Source organism: Pinus tabuliformis, chromosome 3_1, assembly GCF_031772625.1.
Source record: "Pinus tabuliformis cultivar Carrire ecotype Pingquan chromosome 3_1, CPIR1, whole genome shotgun sequence".
Lineage (NCBI taxonomy): Eukaryota > Viridiplantae > Streptophyta > Pinopsida > Pinales > Pinaceae > Pinus > Pinus tabuliformis.
The window spans coordinates 942,826,429-942,850,519 of record NC_142301.1 but is presented as its reverse complement, the minus strand read 5'-3'; the positions used below and the strand labels follow the sequence as shown (position 1 = coordinate 942,850,519).

At 37.7% G+C, this 24,091-nt stretch overlaps 1 pseudogene; it reads left to right on the top strand.

Moving 5' to 3' along the window:
- The first annotated feature begins 6,399 nt into the window (after window positions 1-6,399).
- On the top strand, window positions 6,400-8,696 carry LOC149190883 (uncharacterized; annotated as a pseudogene).
- The last annotated feature ends 15,395 nt before the right edge of the window (window positions 8,697-24,091 follow it).

The window sequence follows — 24,091 nt, the reverse complement described above, 5'->3', positions numbered from 1 at the left end:
TAGCTCCCTTCCAGTAGAATATGGAAAACGAGAGAAGGTTGTAGCCTTCTGCAAGTGGGTGCCTGTGTACTGGTATGAGTCTGCATTAGTACAATATTGTAAACAAATTTTCTTATTATTAAAAGAAGACAGAGACGACAACAGCAGGTGGTTTTCACCCACATTAGGTTTCCACCTTAAATCTTGGTGTTCATGTGTGTTTCTTATGTGTGATGGTTTATTCTGTTTTTACTGTATTGTTTAATAAGTTACTCATGCACTGGTTATAGATCAACACATGATAAATTTAGTAAATCACAAGCTCTCTGGTAATACGTTGGTTTCACTAATCACAGTAGTGTGTACATGCTAGTTCACTTCACAGAAGTAGCATATTTAAATCTGTTTGGGAGATAAAAAATTATTGATCTGATAATACTAATTCACCCCCCCTCTCAGTATTATTTCCAACATTAGATGACAAGGAACCAAAAATAAAAGATTGATTAGAGAAGGCAGTACTAGTTATAGGTTCAAGCATCAGGATTCCACTATGGTTTTCTTCAAAAAGGACGTATTTTCCATCAGAGTTTCTTCAACTAAAAGATGCAATAATCACACAAAGAGAGGGAATAAATAGATAACCAAGCATCATTAGTAACACAACTTCCTCTTAGACTTGACCCTACTTGTTTCAGAAACTAAACATGGTCTCATGTGGAAGCTATTCTACAACAAAAAGAAATGAAAGGACAAAAAAATGGGCAAGACATAAAGTAAATCAAAGAAAAATGAAACAATGAGAGATACAAACTACTCCTACTCCTAAACTAACCAAGAATATGCCATACCTACATAAAACGATATTTCCAATGTAACCATCGACTCATCGATTGTCCTATGTAAGCGAGGGAATGCATATCAAGAAAGATATTTAAGCGTAACAATAAACAAAAAGGATAAGGCAATACAAGAAAAGTATGAAAGAAAAATGCATGCAAACCATTCTACAGATGCATTACCGTGTTCAGAGACATTGTAGCTCAAAGAAATGCAAGAAAAAACTTTTGAATTGTGAAATCGGGTGAACATGAAAAAAGAAGAAAACTTGCATTTTGCAATACTACTTGCCAGGTATGACTCCTCCAATGGTTGAGCGATGGAATTATGCAATACAGATGGAGGATGTGAAAATTGTTAGATAGAATGATTTTTAATTTGTGTGGAAGAGTGACGAGGAGCCTTGAAAAATACATCATTATTCTGATCGGAATTGGAATTAGCCTCAAGAATACAAAACCTAACATAACCATCATCTTGCACTGAATTTCCTCGACAACTTGCAGAAGTTCCAAATCATCAGAAGATAGATCATCAAAGACCAGTGGTTTAGAAAAATCAACTCTGAAAAAATAAAATTCATGATCAGATGAATGGGTGGAAAGATCACGACAACCACAATTAGAAATTCCAAGATCAGAAATAGAGGCATCCTCATGATCTGACGAATCATAAAGATGGGAAGATTGAAAACAAGAAATTTCAACCCTTCAATTCTTTAGAATGATGAGATGATAGATTAGGGAGATTAATAAAATAATATTTTTCCTCTCTGCATTCGGATGAAAAACTGACATTCCACAAGCTATGAGATTCGAGGGTGCAAAGACATTTGAGAGCATAAAATAGGAAGAAACTGAAAGATATCTCATTAGCAGGGCATCGCTTGTTCTAACCATACATATAAAGATATTTTCCAAAGACATTCAATGGTGCTTAAGCAATTTAAGTGGTCGTGTTACCTTTCAAGCGAGTCTTGACCTTAGGTAATTTCCAACCCAAATTCAAAGTAAGCTTATTGTATTTTGCATTCTTTCATGATTTCTGAGACACATTCATCCCTTTTAGTGTTCTTTATTTTTTTAATAATTTATTTCTAACCATAGGAAATTAAATTTGGTTACATGTCAACTTTAGGAGTTAATGGTATCTCATTAAATGCTCTCTTTTCATATTTAATATTTTTGTAGAATGTTGGAAATCCACTACCCATTGGAAATACATTGTTAGTTGTCTTTTAAATTGTTTGTAACTTTCAAATATGATTGATTCCTTTCCACAAAAGGAATTTTAATTTTAATTATCATAGTGTATTCATATATACAATTTGTTATCAACGTAAAGGATCCTACAATTTCAGAAATTATTATTTATGAACGTAGCTGATATCATGAAACAATAGGAAGCTTATGGGTGAAAACACAAAATGAAAGTGATATGAGAAGTACAACTATGTTTTCCTAATATTTCAAGTGTGAAGAAGACATAATTCATTTTAGCTATTTTTTGGGGGCCATAGGAAAATATTGAGAATTTTTATTAGAGGGAAAACAAAAATAAATGAGTAGAGCACCATGACTGGTATCTCCATAATCCATCTCTGTTAGGTCAAATTCTGAAGAGAGTGAGAGGTAAAATTCTGAAAAAATGTTGGTTGGTTGTGAAATCAATGTGGAGCCAAAAAATAAAAAAGTACATGAAGTTATTGTTGTTCTAGGGGCTACGATGTCTCTCTATCAGTAGCTATAACCAATAAACATTAGTACCACAATGAAACAGAAACATCAACATAAACTACACATTTTATCTTTGTATCATTCAAAAATAATATTTAAGGTCTTCATTGTAGCTTATCTTAGACATAGTCAGAATCCTCAAACCAGGATTGATGAAAATAAAAAGTTTGTTTATGTTGGGATTTTTTTATCCCCCGAATTTCTTCTTTATAGATCCAAGCCACCCTTGGATAGCTTATCAACTCCCGTGTTATTTTCCCTATATACACAAATTAAAGTGAGGTGAATAAAAAAATATTGCAATTTCTTAATGTCTTGAAAGTTTGAAACAAGGGTTGTATCAAGAATTTTCTTAGCTCAACATCACATTTCATCCATTGGAACACAAGCAGGGAATCCCCTAGGACTTGTATTTGAGAAATTTATTTTTCAAGAGAAGGTAGTAGAACCAATGTAGGGGCAGTGAGTTCACTATTGTTGTTTGAAGAATGGTGAGTACCAGATTTGAGCTAAGCGGATTTAAATTTCTTGTTAGTGGAAGATTGCTTTCGAGATTGAATTATATATAACATGGAGTTTGGTCCTCTCCCATTATATATAATGTGGAGTATTTGGAGGAGTCACAAATCTTTAATATTTGAGAACATTAATCCTAATTAGCAGTCGGTGCATTAGGATTGTAGCATTTTACATAGAAGTGGGGTTTGGAGGCAAATTATCATCGTTGAGACATATCTCTCCTTTGTCTTTCTCATATAATATTATGTGTGGGTTTTCTGATGGAACTGCAACAGAGGTGATGTACGGATGATGTGCATACATATCCTTTTTACTGGGTATAATGTATCATTTTAGTTGGAATGGCAGCAAGGGGTCTAATACCTAAACAAAATTTCTTTCTCTCTGGGGATTATTATACTGTGCTCGAAGGTTTGATATTGAGATGCTAGAGGTATTGAGTGACTCCTAGATGGGGGTGGATTGGGAAAAAAAAATACATATTTCAATCTGCCTCTATTATAGAACTGGATGAGGAGGATTCGGGTCATTATTCAACAATTCAAGGAGTTGGCTTCTTCTCATACACAGTGGGAATTCAACACTGTTGTTGACAATCTGTCAAAAGATGGTCTCAAGCTGCCATTTGGTGAGATATACTATACATACATTGTAAACAACAATATACAACAAAGAGGTTAATTCTCCTATATATGATTCATTCGGTGCTTCACATTTGATGATTTCATTCTGGAGGTGGTTTTTGTTGACAATGTTTATCATCTCGTTTTCTACACTACTTTACGTCTAGCAGGATGGTCATTCAGAGACATTGACACAAGGATGTTGATGATCTCTCTTGGATTGGTTTTATGCATTGGGGCTTCTATTTTTGATTGATAAATTTATCTTCTGGATAATATACATTTTTTTTTTGTGTTAGGTTTGCAACTCATAATATATTAGCATATCTCATTTGCAGGCCTCAGATACTATCTTTATAACTCTATAATATTAGATCAGATGTTTTGATGGTTTTTGTAGATTTTTCAAATGTAATTATTCTCTAAGACATATATTGATACTTATATGGTGACATATTGAATTATGGACTATGTAAACAATGAGTTATTTCACTGAGAGACAATCTCCAGTCCGATATGATAGAGATGTTGTAATGTAATGTTTAACATTTTGACTAAGTCAAATTACATAAAAACAAATAATAAATTAAATTAAATAAAAATGTTAATGTAATGTAATGTAAATAAAAATAAAAATAACCCTATAATAATAAAATAATAAAAGTAAAAATGGTCCATTGTATTACTTCATGGTATTGACCCATTGTATGGTATTCATGTGGAATATACCTTATTTAAAGGGTAGAAATTAAACAACCTAGATCCATCTTAACTCCAGACATACCAAGGATTGAGAGGGATCAAACCTATTGATTTTCAAACCTCTTTGAGAATGAAAATAGTTTTGATCCCTCTCAAGGCTTGGTAGATTGAGAGTTAAAATGGATCTAAAAAACATTGTTGGTTATTTATAATTGAAAAAAATGTAAAAAAAACACTAACAATGTTTTTATGAGATCATTTTAATGAACAATCACCTTAACACATCATACTCTACCCCTTAGGTCTGAACCCTCCTTGTGAATACACCAAAATAAGGTTCACTTGTTATACCTAATTTAACAACGAGGATAGGGGTGGCCTCTAAATTCAATTTATCCTTTGTTGTGGTTTAAAGTGAATTCCTTATGGACTTTAAAGGAAGCTGAGACACATTGCATTGAATATCTTGATTGTATATTGTATGGACTATCTAACCACTAGCCAAGCCTCATGAGGTAGGAACTTTGACCAAGGGCGTATGGGGTTTGAAACTGAGAAGGCATGATTTCTTCTGAAGCGGGTACGTGAACTCTTATAACCCAAATATTTTGTTTGAATTGAAGTTTATCTCTTATTAGCAGCAGTTGTCATTGCACAGTAACCCTAATCCTTCATTTAAATGGAAGTTTCATTACAAAATAACCCTAATCTATCATCTAAAATGGAAGTTTCATTGTACAATAACCCTAATCATTCATCTAAAATGGAAGCTCCATTGCACAATAAACTCAATCCTTTATCCTTTTATTCTTCCTTATGGAATTCCATGGTGCTCCCGTTTCACTCACCACTACCACCTCAAGCCCCTAAAGAGCCCAGTTTAGACCCCTCTTAGTGAGTAACATTCTGAAGAATCTGCACCAGATGGTTACTAAAAATGCATTGAGCTAGTTGCGGCTTGGGGTTTCAGTCTAGTTTGTGGAGTATGTGCTCAAATTGTCATATGGGTCCAGCATAGATGCTATAAAGTTTTTTCGTTAGGCCAACTTGAAACTTTGCGGGAAGCACAATGCCCTCGTATTTAATTTGTTTGTTGATTTTCTCGGCAAAGAAAAATTGTTTAAGATGATGCGAGATTGCATCAAGGTATCGAAGAACAAGGGGATCCTATCCATTTAAACATTCTCCTTTGTGTCTGGGAATTATGTGCAGGCTGGTAAGGTTGAGGAGATGAGGATGACGTTCGAGGTGATGGAGCTTCTAAAGCTAAATTCAAGAGAGTTGGAGAATCTACGAGTGTAGGAAACAATGGAAGGAGATAATTGAAACAGGTATGCAAATTCCCATCAAGAACATCTAGAGCAGGTTCTATCTATAATGAGAACATTTGAGTTGGAAGCATTATAAGCCGATATGAATTTTTTCAGGTTCCACAAATGGTTGCTTAATTTGGGTAGAGAGATCTTGAATTTGATGAAAAATATATTGCTTATCTCTGTGGCTTTTTTTTTTTTTGTAATTGTTGTTGTGTGTGTATCTCTTGCCATGATTAACACAATTCTTCATGGAAATAGAAGGAACAATAGGAAGTTGGAGACCACTGGGGTTTTCGAATCGGTGTGGAGCGCGACATTGTATCCAGGCGTTTTCCTGTCAAGCTTCCTAGCACATCGGGAAGCCACCAGAAATGCAACCTCCAAGGAGCTCATCCTGATTGTTGTGAAGCTGAAACCCTAGAAGAACTCAAAACTCTCGTTGTAGCTTTACCATCTAAGATGAGTCAGAAACTGGTGGGCCAAAATAACTGATCATCCTTTGAAGATTTCATGGAGCTCTTGGGATATAGTTTATGTCAGCTTGACCATTCTCTGAGGTATATCTAGAATTCAAAGTGGAGAAAGAAGGAAGTAGAAGACGTCTAGACCGCATCTCTTACTAATTAGGAGAATTGTATTGGAGGATTATGAACCTAGTGGTAGAAAATAGAAGATAAGATATTAATGGAACTCTCTGAGGCCATGAACTTAGATCAATGCAGTCATGACCATTTTATTTATCGTGATGAGTGGAATTTTGATATGGATGAGGTGAAGGACATGAAATATTTAGAAGTGGCTTTGTGGGAAACCTTGACGCTTTATCACCCACTTCCGATCAGTTGCATACGATCTGTGGAAGATGAGGTTTTGCCCGATGTAACCTCTATGAAAAAAGGGTTCGCGGTGCTGTGCTTGATTTATGGTGCAGACCAAATGGAGAGTGTGTGGGGGGAGGATGCAAGAGAGTTCAAGCCAGATGGATGGATTGGGCATGATAAAGAAGGAAGTAAAAAATTGGGGTATCCTGTGTTGGGAAGAGATATAATAGGTATGGATTTCATAATCATTATGAATTGCGTTGCTTCCCATATTCTTGTATGCTATCATGTGAAGGTATATCTAGAGTTTTGTGTGAAGTCGAAGCTCGCATTGACTCTACGTGTCAAGGATGTGTTTTCCATCACATTGCAGTCGAGGGAGGATGGCCTCTACACCCATTGATTGAGATTCTGTATGATTTCAAAGGGTAGGTTTTTAATGATTCTTAGTATTCAGCTCTTTATCTATGATATTAGAAATGTATATAAGTTATTTCTCATATTTCGAACCTTCTCATTAAAAGTTGCTCTGATTATGTATGATTTCAAAGGGTATGGTTTGAATGATTCTGGGTATTCAACTCTCTATTTTACATAAGTATGGATATTGGATACATCAATATTCTTTCATAATTTCGACTCTGATATGTGTTTTTATGTTTTTAATTATGTATATATTTGTTGGAACGGATATGGAATACATCAATCTTATTTCAAAACCTCAATTCTAGAGTGGGTTTTATGTTGTTCAAAATAAATGTTTTATTATATTTAAGTATTCGATGGTATTTTTTATATCGAAGGTTCATAATGCTAGAATATTTTCAATATAGGAAGCAAAAGATGTCCAGAGCGCGTCTCTTACCAATCAGGAGACTTGTATTGGAGGATTAAAGGGGCATAATTTTGAGGATCCTCTGGTACTCGATGGGGCGCTCCAAAAATTTTTGAACCTCATCAACAATTCTCTTGCAGCGATGAATAATATTTTGACAATGGGGGATCAACATGCAAGCTCTTTTCCCACAGGCAATGGCTGATGCCTATTGAATGATCCCATTGTGCCAGATGTTAGCGAATTGTTTTCTGTCAAGAATGGTTTTCATTTGTGGCTATTTGCGGCCGATCATTGCCTTCTTGAGGCATTCTGGTCAATGGATCTCGCTTTGAAGAGGCATCGAGGTAACATGAAGGATGATTATGGAATTTCGAAGTTTATGAGGAAAAATGGTATTTTCCCTGATTTTCCCACTTATAATACAATGATTGGCATGTCTTGCAGTGCAATCCTGATCCAAGTAGATTTTTTTAAGCATTTGTTGGATGAGATGGTTTATGGATAATGGTGGTTACCATAACCATCTTGAGTGTTAAACCATTTGTTTAACTAATTTTTTCCCATGCATAGGTTTAGTGTTTTAAAACTCTTAATGCCTGAATTTTTTTTTGGAGGTATGCATTTATAGTTTTTTTTCACTTTATTCCACTCTGCTCTAAAAACCTATAGTCAATTGACAGTTGTGGTTTCTATTACCTTATCCAAGGAAGCTTCCATTAAACCTTCTATTTTTATAACTTCTCATACGCAATGGTTTATGGATTTTAATTTTTTTTAATGGTTTTGCAAGTGTTTCTAGCATATTAGAGGTTAAGCGACTAAACAGAAATCATAATGTTGTTTTTCCTATTTCCATGTTCTTATAAAGCAAGGTCTCATTGCATTAGATTTTGTTGACGGTCTGTTGGATGAGATGGTTTTTAATGGCGTTTTTCCTGATTTTAAGACTTACAATACCATTTTTGAAGGTCTTTATCACTGCCCTCAAGGTGGAGGAGGCATCAAGCATTTTTCAAGAAATGATTAAGAATGAATTTTGTCCTTTCTATGACAATTATGTTATGGCAATAAAAATGTATTTTGATGTAGATGATACAGAGATGGATATAATGATGTGGAAACAAATTATATAGAAGGCCATTTTCCCAAAATCATATTTTTTTGTTATATTAATTGATTGGCTTTGTGACCGAGGAAGAGCATTAGAAGCAATAAAGTATTCTATGGAGGCGATTGTGAGAGGAGTGAAATTATGTGTTGAAACTATGAAAAAGTTGAAGAAGGCGTTGAGTGAAGCAGGTAAGCAAGATGCATATGCATAACCTAGAAAAAAAATGAAAAGTATTTAAAGTCAGACCAAGTAATCACTATTTAAATTTTTTAAGTTAGTCTCCTTTAGGCTAAGCCAATGTTTAGAATGTTGGTTTCCATTTCTTGTTGTGATGATGTGGTTATCAGTGAATTTCAAAAACCTCGTCAACAATGACTGAGGTATTATAGATGAAGCTCAACAATGGAATAAGTTTCTCTCAGTTTTTCCTAAAGAATGGTTCCCTTTTTGGTAGATATTTGTGCTATACAATGTTTAACTCTAGTCTTAACGCATCATTTATCTCGATTAAAAAATATCTTGGATTTTTTTGCAATTCATTTTCTCCTTTTTCTTCTTTTCCAGTTTATTGTATCAAAAAATTTGTAACTTTTGTATGTTGAACTATAGATTGTTGAGAATGCAACAAGATGATGGAGCTTAGTGGAAAGAAGTCGCCTTCACTAACTGGGCCTGCAGGCTATTTTTGGCGCAAAGTCTATTTTTAGACATATGGATCATGGTCTATGAGTTGCAGTATGCTATTTGTGGATGATTTTTCATGTTGGTAAAAATAGATGGACTTCTATTTTTAGACATATGGGCGGATTCTATTTTTAGACTGCCGGGCTAAAAATAGAACAGTCGAATATTATTAGCTCATAATAATATTTGGACTATAAACATTATCTTATCCTCTTGGAGCACTTCAGTTTGAGCTACGGATGTGGCACATGTAGCTGTCAAAAGGAAATACACTTTTCTTGTGAGTCGGTTGAGCTATTGCATGGTGGACTTCAGTTAGAACTCAAGTGGTTGAGTTTTGGTGGAGTTGATTGAGGAGTTGATGGAGTTGTGTTCAGTTTGACTTGGTTGAACTAGTTGTATTTAGTTTAACTACAAATACACTAGTGATGATTGAGGTGAATTAATTGTTAATTAATTCACTAATTATTAACTCATAAAGCAACTAAAGAATACATCAGTTAACTCAGTGCATGGATAGTTCAGTGGAGACAGGTGTTAGAGGTTGAGATTGCTATCAGACTACAGTTGTGCATGAGATATTGCACAATCAATGGGATTAAGTAATGCCAATGAGGATTGCGTGGTTCAGCCAAGGAAATACGAGTTTGGTTCAGCCATTCATCATTATTCTCATGCAGGATTGCGCAGTGGAGGCAGGCAGACAGTGGAGGAGATTTGAACCTGTGATTGATTCAGATCTGAGCTAGTTTTGTGTGTAACAGGTGGAGATAGTACTGAGTACTTATGAGGAGTGTTGTACTATGTATTGTTACATGTTCTCAATCATTATAATATACAGATAGTGGGGGGTTTTCAGCTATATGCTTTCCCCGGGTTACATACTGTGTTAATGTGCGCATGCGATTGATGTTTCATTGTTTTTAATGCTGCTAAATTGATGATCAATGTAGAGGAGGTTATGTATTATGCATGTATTCCACAATAGTGTATAATCGAGATAATCTCTGTGAATAAGTGTCATATTATTCAAAATTTCTACATGGTATTGGAGCTGTTGATCATCAGATCTATTATTCAGAAAGTGTTTACATTTTATTTCTTCAAGCAGAGTCTGTAATCGGGCCAAGTAGCCTCTGGATTCATCCTTCCTTTGGAAGGTGAGATATCCGGTAAAAGCCCATACAGTCAATCTCTGTACAAGAAATACTTTGTTCTCACGAATTTTAGATTAGAGGCGGTTGAGTTTTGAGCTGGTGGAATTCGAATTTGCAGTATTGTTTTCTTGGTGTCAAAGTTGAAATGTCTTTCAACGAATTGCGATTGGAGTATGCTCTTGAGGGCAGCTCAAATTATATTGCATGGAAAGGCAGGATGGAGGCGGTGTTAGATGATAATGGGCTGAAGGAGTTCATAGAGGCTAAGGTCCCAAAGCTTACTGATATTGCACAAGTTGAGGCTTGGCAAAAGAAGACAGCAAAGTGTCGAAGGATTCTATTGGAGGGCGTGAAGGATCACATTTTGTCTAGCCTGCATGGAAAGGCTTCTCCATACTTGATGTGGAAAGAGTTGACAAATCTATTCCAAAGCAAGAGCGATCAGAGGAAGCTGGCGCTCAAGGATAAACTCAGAAACATTAAGTGTGAGAAAGGAGACAGTATGCCCAAGTATCTCACGAAGTTCACTCAGTGCAAGGATGGGCTGGGAAGTGTGGGGGTGACTGTTGATGATGATGACTTGGTGAGCTTGGCTCTCCTTGGTCTTCTGAGGTGTTGGCATTCCTATTAGGACTCTGTTAATGGTCGAGAGAAATTGCCAGGATGGGAGAGACTTTGGTTAGATCTTGTGCAAGTGGAGATCAAGTGGAATACCAGGGACAGATCTTCATCAAAGGCACCTGATGAAGAAATTTGCGCTTTGGCTGCCAATGCAAAGAAGGGGAAGAACAAGAAAGCTTCTCATTCTGGTGCGAAAGGCAAGAAGTAGGACATGCCCAAGGTGAGTGCTTTCATTATCACCAGCACAGACACTATGCCACAAATTGTCTGCAGAAGAAGAAGAATAAGCAAGCTGCTGGATCTGCAACGGGAGAGGGCTTAGCCTCCTAGTTTGAGCTTGATTTTTCATTGATCGCATGCTTGATATCAAGTGTGATGGGATTGGTATGGTTCTTGGATAATGGTGCGTCTTTTCACATGACAAGAGATCGAGATTTGTTTTCTGATCTGGAGGAGAAAGATCTTGGAGTGCACATCGAAATGGGCAATGATGGTAGATATAGTGCAACCGGTATCAGTACCATCTCCTTTGAGAGGGAGTCTGGTAAACCCTTCATATTGAAGGAAGTGATGCATGTTCCAAGATTGAATAAGAATCTTATCTCTATGGCGATGTTAGAAGACAAGGGATATGATGTTGTTTTCAGCGAGGGAAAGGCCTTCCTACGCAGTAAGACAACTGGAGAAACCCGGAAGATAGGGGTTTGAGTTAGGAACCTTTATTAGTTGCATGTAGATGGCTGCGCAACAATGGCATGCAAGACAGAAGGATTGGTGAGCCAGGATGATGGCGAGCTGTGGCACAGGAGATTGGGCCACCTTCACCATGGAGCCTTGAAGATACTGCAACAGATAACTACTGGGCTTCCTAAAGGCACTCTTGCGCAGTCAGATCAGTGCAAGGGATGTACTTTGGGAAAATTTGTGAAAGCCACCTTTCACGAGAAGGATAGTCACGCCATGACGATCCTTGAGAGAATTCACACAGACGTGTGTGGACCTTTCTCAGTAGCTTTGACAGCAAAGCATAGGTATTATGTGATCTTTGTTGATAATTTCTCTCGAAAGTGCTGGATCTTCTTCATACAGAAGAAGAGTGAGACATACTCAAAGTTTTGTGAGTTCAAAGCACTGGTCGAGAAGGAGTCATGGAAGAAGGTGAAGGCTCTTAGGAGCAATAATGGTGGTGAATACATCTCTGGCGAGTTCAAGGATTTCTGCAGTGCAGAAGGGATTCAAAGAGAGCTCATAGCTCCCCATAACCCACAATAGAATGGGGTTGCTGAGCGGAAGAATAGAAAGATCGTGGGTGTTGCACGAACGATGTTGCATGATCAGGACCTACCCCTTCACTTGTGGGCGGAAGCATGCAATACTGCAGTATATGTGCAAAATCATTGTCCTCATAGGATACTTGGCATGAGTACACCCGAGGAGGCTTATTCTGGTAAGAGGCCTGATATTTCCCATTTGAGGATTTTTGGTTCTAACGTTTACATGCATGTGACTAAGGATGCCAGGAAGAAGCTAGATCCAACTGCAGAGGTTGGGATATTTGTGGGGTACACTGATACGCCCCACAACTATCGTGTGTATTTTCCAGATAGTGGCAAGACTATTGTGCGACGAGATATAAAATTTCAAGAGGAGAAAGCCATGAAGTGTTCGCTTGAGAGGGAGCCACACTTGCTTGCAGATGAGGAGCTATTAGTTCCTAAGGATGAGCTTCAGGATGTCGATTAGCCACAGGACGAAGTTCATGGAGTGGAAGAAACCACTCATGCAGCACCAACCATCAGAGGGCAAAAGCGCATGATAGAAGCTGAGCGATTGGCTCAGGATGCAGAGAAGGTTGTAGGACCACCTACAGCTCAACGCAGACAGAGACAGTCACCTAATCGGTACACTGGATACATGGCTCTTGTGAGCAAATGTGTTGTGACTGAGCCATCCTCTTTCGAGGAAGCTGTGGAGGATCCTGCATGGGTAGATGCCATGGTGGAAGAGTATGATTGGATTGTCAGAAACAGTGCATGGGAGATTGTCCCAAGACCGGAAGGGAAATCAGTGGTGGGTTCGAGATGGATCTACAAATTTAAGCAGGCAATTGACGGGAGTGTGGAGAAGTACAAGGCAATATTTTTTTCCCGAGGCTTTTCACAGATAGAGGGGATTGATTATGAGGAGACCTTTGCACCTGTCGCAAGGTATTCTTCCATACGAACGATTCTTGCTTTCTCAGTGCAGATGGGGTGGCACATTCATCAGATGGATGTGAAGACTACGTTCCTCAATGGAGTCATTGAGGAGGAGGTGTACATAGAGCAGCCCGAAGGTTTCGAGATCTTCAGTAGCGAGTCGCATGTGTGTAGGCTCAAGAGAGCGTTGTATGGGTTGAAACAAGCACCACGTGCTTGGTACACATGGATAGACAGTTATTTCACCGGACTTGGATTCTCCAAGAGTGAGGTGGATCCTAACCTATACCAGATCTTGGTGGAGGGTGTTAGCGCTTAAAATTTCATCTCAGGCTGAAAAAGGTAAACTCCAAGGCAACATCAAACCACTTAGCCTCGTAGCTAGCCCTACGGGGCAGGAGAGGGCTCTCTCCGGTCTATCTCAGTAAAGATCTTCAATGGGCGAGATGACCAATAGGGAAACACTGATTTTAGGCTAGTAAACTGATCAAGAGGTTTAATTTGAGATTTTTAATGTTTTGGTGGAAAATTGGGGAATGGCAATTTTGGGTGCGGGGATTGGACACAGTTTCTGCAGGGGGTTCTTTGGGGCGAGGTAGGAAACAGTATTGATGCCTTTGATAGATGTGGATGGATAGAATGACCGGTGAGGAGTTAAGGAGAGCAAGCAATAACCTTGAATTCCCCTTAAACAGTCGAAAACATTAATATTAAGCAAACTTAAAAGCAGAGCATGACAGTCATGAATTCTACTTTAACACTTCATTTGCCTAATTAGCAGAAGGAAAAGTAAGGAAATGATTCACATAACACACTTACAAGTACAAAGAGAAACACACCATCAATACATGTGACCACAAGAATCCCAAAAAGGACTGCAAAACCCTGGTCTTCCTTTACCAAAAATTGCAGAGATACAGTGAATAATACAATAAGAGCTTCTCCCTCAAGAGTCCAACCATGAAAATGAGAAAGAAAGTACATAATATATGCCATGTAACATCTTTCCCTGCCTCTAGGGGTTGAGCTCACTATCCTAGGAGCTGTTTCAACCAATTCTAAACTGAGCACTAAAATCTAGGCAGTCAAAACAACTTGCCTCTATAAGCTAGGAAACCAATTCATTCATTAAATGTATGTTATTTCATGAATGAATCTTCTAGAGTAAGTAAATAAGTGTCATGTCAACATGAAAATACATAAATTACATCAGAGAGGGTGAAAAATCCCATCACAAGTCAAAACTGGTCAAAGCTGGGCGAATTCCTGACTATAGATGAATTCCTGTGAAAACTGCCTGATGGGTCGCGCGCAATTCCTGGACGGGTCGCGTGCCTTTGGAGGCACTTTGGAGGCACTTCCAGGTGTCCAAATGAGGCAAAAGTGGGCTTGTTGGAAAGGTATGGATGTCTACTTTCCAACCCAAGTGGAATTTCTGAATTTGGTTGTCAGTTTCCCCTTCAAAATTGCAATCTCCCAAGACTGCTTCCTGTGTGTCAAAAATGTGGCAGAAAGTCATTTTTTGCTTGTTTTTTGACTTTCTGGAGGCCCAAAACTTGGTGAAATTTCCTAGTAATGGCTAAGCAAGTGTAACTTTCCATCAAAAATCTAGAAATGCTGAGTTTTTTCAAAATGGAGTTGCCAAACGAAAGGGTCACGCGCGGCGCGCGACCCGTCAGGGAGGAAAACCTGTTTTTTGCCAGAAAAATAAAAAATGACCCAAAATACTCAAATTTTTTTTGGAATTTGTGCTGAGGTTGAGTTATTTAGTATCATGCTCCTTCAAAGAAGCCTCAACCAAGATGTGGAGGGGGTGGGGCCTTTTCCTTCGTTTTTGTGCTCTGGCCAACCGTCTTTGGAGCACTTTCATTCTTGCCTTGCATACGTGCATCCGCGCCCAATAATGATTTTTCATGTTCCTGAGCAAGTCTTTATCTTGGTTGGCCTTGGCCAGCAACCTCTCCAAATGAGCATTGACCTGGAGAAGCATAGCCTCTCGCAAAACTCATAACATGACATGTGACGGAAACATGTGACTGCAAGTGGACAAGCCTGCAAATAAGTCAAAAAGGTGGGCTCCTCTCTCACATGGTGACCACTCTTACCACCCCTGTGAGGCCTCCTTTGTACCTTAACCTCTGGTGTTGACTCACGGTCATCACTTTGCTCATAGTCGATTTCATTTTCTGACATGGTTTCAAGAGCAAAGTGGCTGAAATGTACTGCTGCTTCTGCTCAAATGACCTGTTGTTTTCACTTTTGAAATGATGCTTCAAGGGGACAAATAACACAAGGGAGATGTTAGGGAGGGGAGACTTTTAAGGGGAATTAGGGAAAAAAATATGAAATAGGGAGTTAAGGGAAGGAATCATGATATATACCCCATCATATATTTATGATTTGCAAAGGCTTTATGAGAGGTAGGGTTTAGTTTGAGATTCTTGATTTTTAGGGATAGGGGGTAGGGTTTAGGGCTTTTGGTATTTTTTGGTAGGGAGAATGAGTAAAATGATGAGGGAGGTGGAAATAGGATGTAGGGGAAAAAGTGGGATAACCTTGAAAACAACAAGACAAACCCTAGTTCAACCAACACTTTGACATTTTTGAGCAAATATGCATTGGATTCATTATTTCATAATGATTGGCTTTAAACGACATTCACATGCTTTTCACACTTTGGCAAACAATGTATTTTCATGAGGAGAGGCCTACCTGCAACCTTGAAGCAATCCGGGGTTATTTGGCAGCTCACTGGCAAATTTCTGTGGAGAAATCCCCAACGGGTCGCGCGCCCTCAATGGGTCGCGCCCGTGTAATTTTTGCACTGGCAAAGGCACTCTGATGGGTCGCGCTCGCCCAACGGGTCGCGCGCTTTTGTAGGAGGCTTTTGGAGGCCTTCCCAGTGTCGGAATCGGGTGCAGGATAGCTCGTTGGAAAGGTATTTGAGTCTAATTTCCAACCCAGCTGGAATTTTTTAATTTGGAGTTCAGTTGAACTGTCAAAAATCAAATCTCCCAAGACTGGTCAAAAAGTGTCAAATGAGGCTGCCTCAAGGAAGAGGGTTGTTGCAGTCAACTTTTGAATGCCTTCCTCAACCCCAAATTGAGCTCATGATAGCTCATTAGAAATATATTTGTGTCTAGTTATCATTTTACCCATCAAGAAAATCATTTGGCCAACCAAGCTAAAAGAAAACTTGATTTTCCCAAGGTCACTTCAGAGGTGTCTTTGATTCTCCTGAGGCAATGGTATTCTTGATATTTCTCTCAAACCATGACACCTATGCAAAAAGTGAAGGAGGTTTTTCTTCCTTGGCATGTTTTGGACAAAAACCTCTCTCAGGTTTCCAAAATTCATCTTTGACTGCTCTGAAACATCATTTGAGTGAAACTTGTCCCGATGTGTGAAACAAGGAATTTTGTCGAAATGAAGCGAAATGAAGGGGATAACGGGCTTCTAAATTCTTGGGGAAATTTTGGGGAGTAGGGAGGGATGTTAGGAAGTAGGGGAAAGTTGAATCTCAGAGATTGAGTGAGGGGAAGGGGTCCAAAAGGGCAAAACACAGGCCCAACATAGAAAATTGCCAAGTTGTAGCAAGAAACTAGGGTTTGTGCAAAAATGAGGAATTTGGGGGATCTCAGTGATGGGAAGTGTTTAATAAGGTACTTTAAGGATAGGGGAAGGTGTATGAACATCAGGATACAAGTTTTGCCGATGTTTTGACCGTCCAAGAGAAATTGCCTTTAAAACCCTAGGAGAGGGAAATGACCTTACCTAGGCACAACTAAAGCTTGAACAAGGTGTAAAATGACCCATTAGACACTCACATGATAATGGCAACCATCTGAATGACGATAGACTCAGCTGAATAGTGACATAGACTGACATTTGGGCAACTTTGAAAAGAGTGAAAACAAACCCTAGACCTAATGCCTAGTGACCAAATTTTGCTTGAAGACTCACTGAAATGACAAAATTTGACCTTGACACTTCAAAATCACTTTGTAAGAGCATGTTTGATCACTGGAGGAAGGCTGGAAAGACTGACACTAACAGAGGGTAAGTTGCTTATCATTGTACTTTATGTAGATGATTTGATTCTAACAGGTGATGAGCTGTTGACACTTTCATGCAAGGATTATCTTGCTAAGGAGTTTGAGATGAAGGACTTGGGCCTCCTTCATTATTTCCTGGGATTGGAAATTTGGCAGTGCAGTGATGGACTATTTGTTTCTCAAGGTAAGTATGCTCGGGAGATACTAGAGAAGTTCAACATGCATGGCTACAAGCCTGTTGATACTCCTCTTCCTGGAGGTTGGAGGAAGGAGGATGCTACTTCGGTGGAGGTAGTGGATGCCACTGTCTATCGACAATTGGTGGGGTTGCTTATGTATCTGGTCAATAAATGACGCGATATATGCTATGCAGTTAACCAACTTTCACAAGCTATGGTTAAGCCAACCAAGCTCTTCTGGAAGGCAGGCAAGCATGTATTGCGTTATCTCAAAGGAACATTGGGATATGGATTGTGGTACAGACAGGAGGATGAGGTGAATCTATGTGGCTTCACAGATGTAGATTGGGCAGGGATCCCAACAGACAGAAAGAGCATATCAGGAGGGGTCTTCAGTATCCAGTCGACAACAATTTCTTGGTACAGCAGGAAGCATAGATCCGTGGCACTCAGTTCAGCAGAGGCCGAGTATATGGCAGCAAGTTTGGCTGCATGCAAGGCTATATGGATGAGGAAGATCCTAGTCAGGTTGTTCGGTTCATGCTTGGAGCCTACAGTGATTTATTGTGATAACCAGAGTTGCATTAAACTCTCGTCTAATCTAGTATTTCATGATAGATCTAAGCACATTGACATCAGGTACCATCATATCAGAGATTGTCTGCAACGGAGAATCATGTTACTTTCATACATTCCAATGGAGCATCAGGATGCTGATATCTTGACGAAGGCGCTCACCAGGAGCAAATTCGAATACCACCGAGGCAGGATAGGGGTTGCTGATAATCCATATCTTGTTGAGAGGGAGTGTTGAGAATGCAACAAGATGATGGAGCTTACTGGAAAGAAGTTGCCTTCACTAAGTGGGCCCATAGGCTATTTTTGGCACAAAGTCTATTTTTATACATATGGATCATGGTCTATGAGTTGCAGTATGCTATTTGTGGATGATTGGTCATGTTGGTAAAAATAGATGGACTTCTATTTTTAGACATATGTGCGGATTCTATTTTTAGACTGCCAAGCTAAAAATAGAACAGTCAAATATTATTAGCTCATAATAATATTTGGACTATAAACATTATCTTATCCTCTTGGAGCACTTCAGTTTGAGCTACGGATGTGGCACATGCAGCTGTCAGAAGGAAATACGCTTTTCTTGTGAGTCAGTTGAGCTATTGCATGGTGGACATCAGTTAGAACTCAAGTGGTTGAGTTTTGGTGGAGTTGATTGAGGAGTTGATGGAGTTGTGTTCAGTTTGACTTGGTTGAACTATTTGACAAAAGATTGATTATGTGATTTTGCCGAAGATTACTAAACAATATTTGTATCTAGTTTAACTGCAAATACACTAGTGATGAGTGATGTGAATTAATTTTTAATTAATTCACTAATTATTATCTCATAAAGCAACTAAAGAATACATCAGTTAACTCAGTGCATGGACAGTTCAATGGAGACAGGTGTTAGAGGTTAAGATTGTTATCAGTTGTTACTATAGTTGTGCATGAGATCTTGCACAGTCAATGGGATTAAGTAATGCCAATGAGGATTGCGTGGTTCAGCCAAGGAAATATGAGTTTGGTTCAGCCATTCATCATTATTCTCATGCAGGATTGCACAATGGAGGCAAGCAGACAATGGAGGAGATTTGAACCTGTGATTGATTTAGATCTGAGCTAGTTTTGTGTGTAACAGGTAGAGATAGTACTGAGTAATTGTGAGGAGTATTGTACTATGTATTGTTACATGTTCACAATCATTATAATATACAGATAGTGTGGGGTTTTCAGTTGTATGCTTTCCCCGGGTTACATACTGTGTTAATGTGTGCATGCAATTGATGTTTCATTGTTTTTAATGTTGCTAAATTGATGATCAACGTAGAGGAGGTTATGTATTATGCATGTATTCCGCAATAGTGTATAATCAGGATAATATCTGTGAATAAGTGTCATATTATTCAAAATTTCTACATAGATTAGGAGGAGGTTAATTTCTTGAGGAAGAGTAAAGGTATTTTGGTTGTTTTATCTGTGAAAGTGTGTCTTGAAGTTGCTAGTTATGGATGAAACTCCTCCTACTATTGCTCCAACAATTTCCTTAATGTAAAGATTTTTGGAGAAAAAATGTGGTTTATATCTTGGTTCTATCTCTAGGTAGCCAACTTCCTACTGGAGAGGGTTTGACACACACGTGTGAAAATATCCTCCAATAGTATCATAATATAGGCTATAGCTATTTCTTGGATTCTACAATTTCAATGTTTGTATCAGTTTGTGGCTTTTGGGCTTGAATATCTTTTGTGAGCTCAAAGCCACAACTATTCATTATAGGATCATCCTTCAGCTTGTTTTCCCTAAACTATTTATATTACCTTTTCTATAGGGTTCATTATTTTTTTCTTCATAATTCCAATAGACTTTTCTATAGAGGTGAAAGAGTAGATTCACCAGGAATTTGATATGATACCACAATTTTCTTGGAATATGCTTTACAAGGAATTCAAAGGAACACTTTATGAACAAAATCTCTGAAAATGAGATTCAATTCTCAATACTAATAGAACAAAAATTGGAAGGGATGTATCATTTCACAATAATCAATATTCTCCTTTATTATATAGGAAACATTTCTCTTGGTTTTGATTCAAAATCACAATTCCTTTGAGAGAGGTGAGATAAGAGTTTTGATGGCTACCTCTATCCACTCCTAGATAAAAGTATTTCAAATTATAATCTTGGAATTGAATAACTCTTCTTTCTCATTAGCAAATTGCATTTGATCCTTCCTGTAGTTCTCACCTCTGGTATCACTCTTTATTTCCAATTGAAATCTTGTTTTATAAATCAAGAGAAAGGAGTTCAATTTTCGCTTTCGAAATATTTTGTTGTTATAAATATTTATGTTGTTTGGAGTATTTATTAATTTGTCTTTCTTTTTAAATTTGGGAACCTCAATGGTACTGAATCTACTATGTGCATTCTTTAGTTGGAGGAATTAAGTGATACAATTTCTTTTGTAGCCAATTGCAGATGCAAAGGGTGCTAATCAAGATGCTATGAATGAACTTCTAAAAGTACATGGTGCAGAATATTTGGTAAGCTTGCTGATGTGGTGCTAAAAAATTTAAGTACATATTTATTGTTGACAACTCGACCCTTGATATGTGTTATGATTCTCAGTTAAGGTCTTCCATCCTCTCTCTTTCTCTCTATTGTTTATCATCAACATCAATTTATTCCATTTGACAACTGAAGGAAAACTTGCCCATGATTAGTTTGAAATTATGAAAGAAGTGTAGCATTAGAGGATTGGTCCTATATTCATAAATCCAACCAACATGAAATTTGTTTGGGGGCTTTGATTCTTGCCTAGAAAGCAATATTTGGCACTGATCAAGTGTCAAAATACGACATAAATTATGCTGGGACACATTTGCAAAGCTTAAAAATATATTTGTTGAATATTGGATATATGTTCTTTAGCCATTTCATTATTATTTTATCTTATTATGAAATTAAACATTGATGCCTAAGAAATTAATACTGTAAACATCTAAGGTGTCTTTCATTTCAATTTTTAGAATTCACTTATTGCCTTGCAACACAATTTATTATTATTTTTGCACATTATCTCATCCCAATTTAATGAAAAATGGTCAAGGATTGAAAAATTGTTGGTTATATGCACATTCTTCATGCTTTATAGTGATAAAAGTAACCTTGTAATTTTTTTGTGACATAGATTACACTTTAAGTTTTATTACATTATATACTGTAAATTTAATAGGTTGAGCTTCAATATATGCATGATTATGCAGGGGTCAGAACAAGCATTGAACTGACACCATCTCCAATAACACATTTCTTTCTATAGGGAGTGAAGTTTCTTTTTACATTGCATTAGCAAACTTCTTGAAATATGATGCAGGCTTGAGTATTTCAAAACTTTATTTTGTTTCTTCTTTGACCTTGTAAGACATGGTCCTTGCCATTCTTATAAACTAAAATAGTGAATATTAGTTTGTTTTTTGGTGCAATATAGGGAAAATTGCAAACTTTTTTATGAATCATTGCATAGAAGGTTTTATGGTGTCATACTAAAAGTGACCCATGCTTTGTAGAGCTGGTAAGGGTGATACCTTGAAGGCATCTTACTTACACACTATGATTCCTCTAACAAAGACCGTTGTCAGAGTAGAGATATCAGATAGCTTTTCAAGAAACAAGAATATGTTCACCATAGGCACTCAACATGCTTTGGACCCACTAAAAACAATTAACGGGTGCCTCAATTATTATCGAAGGGTAGCTGCATTACTTCAAAATGAGTGGAGGCCTAAAATTTTTGTTACTCTTTCTGGTGAGGTGGACACCAAATCCCTTCACAACCATGTGAAGGTGGGTTTATCTCTAGTTTTGAAGCCTTGAAGGATCTGTCATGGATATGCACTATTTGGTACAAATTTAAGTGAAGGCATGTGCCAAATTTTGATTGGAATTTTTGAATTTTTCCTTTCAGAATAATTATTTCAGTGTCTATGTTTTCTGTTGAGGCACAAAGCAGCTCAACACCTTGATTTAATTAGAAATTTAGTTTTGTGAAGTCAGATGTTGTAAATTTTTTAAGGCATATGCTCTTGAAAATGGGTGTTGCAAAACATGGTTGGCTGGAGTTTCAATCTGGTTGAAAAGTTGTGAAACATTTTTGGTTTTAGGTAATAATAAGATTATTCACTGATCTCTTCAGTAATTGATATGGGTGGGTTTGTTCATGCCCTTCATTTCATATTATTTCAACATTTGGATGAGGGCTTAGACCTTCCCATTTTGATTGAACTAATAATTTGAGGGTGTGTTGGTTTGCAAAAATTTTCCGTCGATGTCAGTTTAGTGCCTGTGTTTTCTATTGAGGCACAAAGCAACTCAACACCTTGACTCAATTAACAATGTATTTTTGTGAAGTTAGATGTTGTAAATTTTTTAAGGTATATGCTCTTGAAAATGGGTGTTTCCAAACATTCTTGGATGGAGCTTCAATCTAGTTGAAAAGTTGTGTAACATTTTTGGTTTTAGGTAATAGTAAGGTTATTAAGTGAGCTCTTCAGTATTTTGTATGGTTGGGGTTTTGTTGAGGCCCTTCATTTCATATTGTTTCAACATTTGGATGAGGACTTAGACCTTCCCATTTTGATTGAATTAATAATTTGAAGGTGTGTTGGTCTGCCCAAACTTTTTCTAGACATCAGTTCACATTAATTCTCACCCTTCAATTGATCCAATCTGAAAATGCGTAGCTCCCATATGAAATTAGGAGGCCCAAAAATCATGGCAACAAATGGTGTTGTTCATCTCATTGTATATGATGATTTAGAAGGTGTCTTGGACATCTTGAAGTGGCTTAGCTATATTCCTCCATATATATGAGGACCTCTTCCTATTGTGAAGTCTCTAGATCCTCTAGATAGATTAGTTGAATACGCTCATAGTGTTACACAAAAATATCGTCACCATGATTATTTGCAGTCAGTATGGGTCTATCATCACTTATACTGTCCTCCTAAGCAATTCTAAGACCTCAGCTCTTCAAATCAAGCTTTGGAAATGGGAGAAAGACATTAAAAATCAATGTAACTCTGGTTCCGCACTTTCTCTCATGGTCACCTGCGGTCCCGCACCTTCTGTGTACAAAAGTTGCGTACCTACCCGCTCTGTCCCTAACGGTGTAGGTGCGGACCCCTGTGAAAGTCAAAAGGCGCAAGTTTTATCTTAAAAAACTCACTTTGGGTTAATTCTAGAGTTTTCTAGAAGGAATTTTGATGTGGATTGTTCGCTCTGAGGTGGTTCATGCATCCCAAAAGAGAAGGAGCTAATCCCTTGACTAAAGGAGCTATCCCTTTGAAGGAGGGCTTTATCCCTTTGAAGGAGGACCTAGTAACTTCCCTCCATTGCACTATAAATATAGGCATTGGGGTGAGGACTAGAGAGGTTAGAAGCTAAACATTTTGAGGGTAAATGCTGGTGAAATTAAGACTTCCTAGTTGAGCTTAAGACGAGAGATCACATAACTTTTTGGCTTCATTGGGGAGTGAGTGAAACTTGTCAAAGTAAAGGAGACTTCTTGTTGGACCCTGGGAGGAGCTTGTACAGCGTCAAGGCGAAGGTTGTAAAGTTCTTCTTCTTTTGAATTAATACAATCAAACTCATTTTTCTCAACAAGTATCTTATGTTATTTGTTTCATGGACTCCTTGACTTTCATGTTAAATATGTTTTATGCAATTGGCTTTTCAGGTGCTATTTAATTTGTTTGCCTTGTTTGTGTTTGCAGATTCGTGAAAAGGAGCTCATTTGGATCAAAGGAGCGAGGGCATCCACAAGCTTGCGTTGGACCAAAGGTAGGCCCTAAAAACACTTGTTTGCTATTGTTTATTAAAGCATATTTAGAGAAAGATAGTGTCTGGTTGGTTTGCTTGTCATTAGGTCTTCTTTAGATTCTAGGAAGGTCTATCTTGTCCGCAAGATCGACTCATTCCATGTGACAAAACGGCGACTCCGCTGGGGACTTGATTGTTTTCCTTGTTTATACTTTGACCTGAGAAACTGTATTTTCTGTTTCTGTTTTTGACTTGATGATTGTGGGATTGGGTGAATTTAGTTAATTTTGAGTCAGTTTTTATTTTTCATAGTTTTGGGAGAGGTACGCACCCT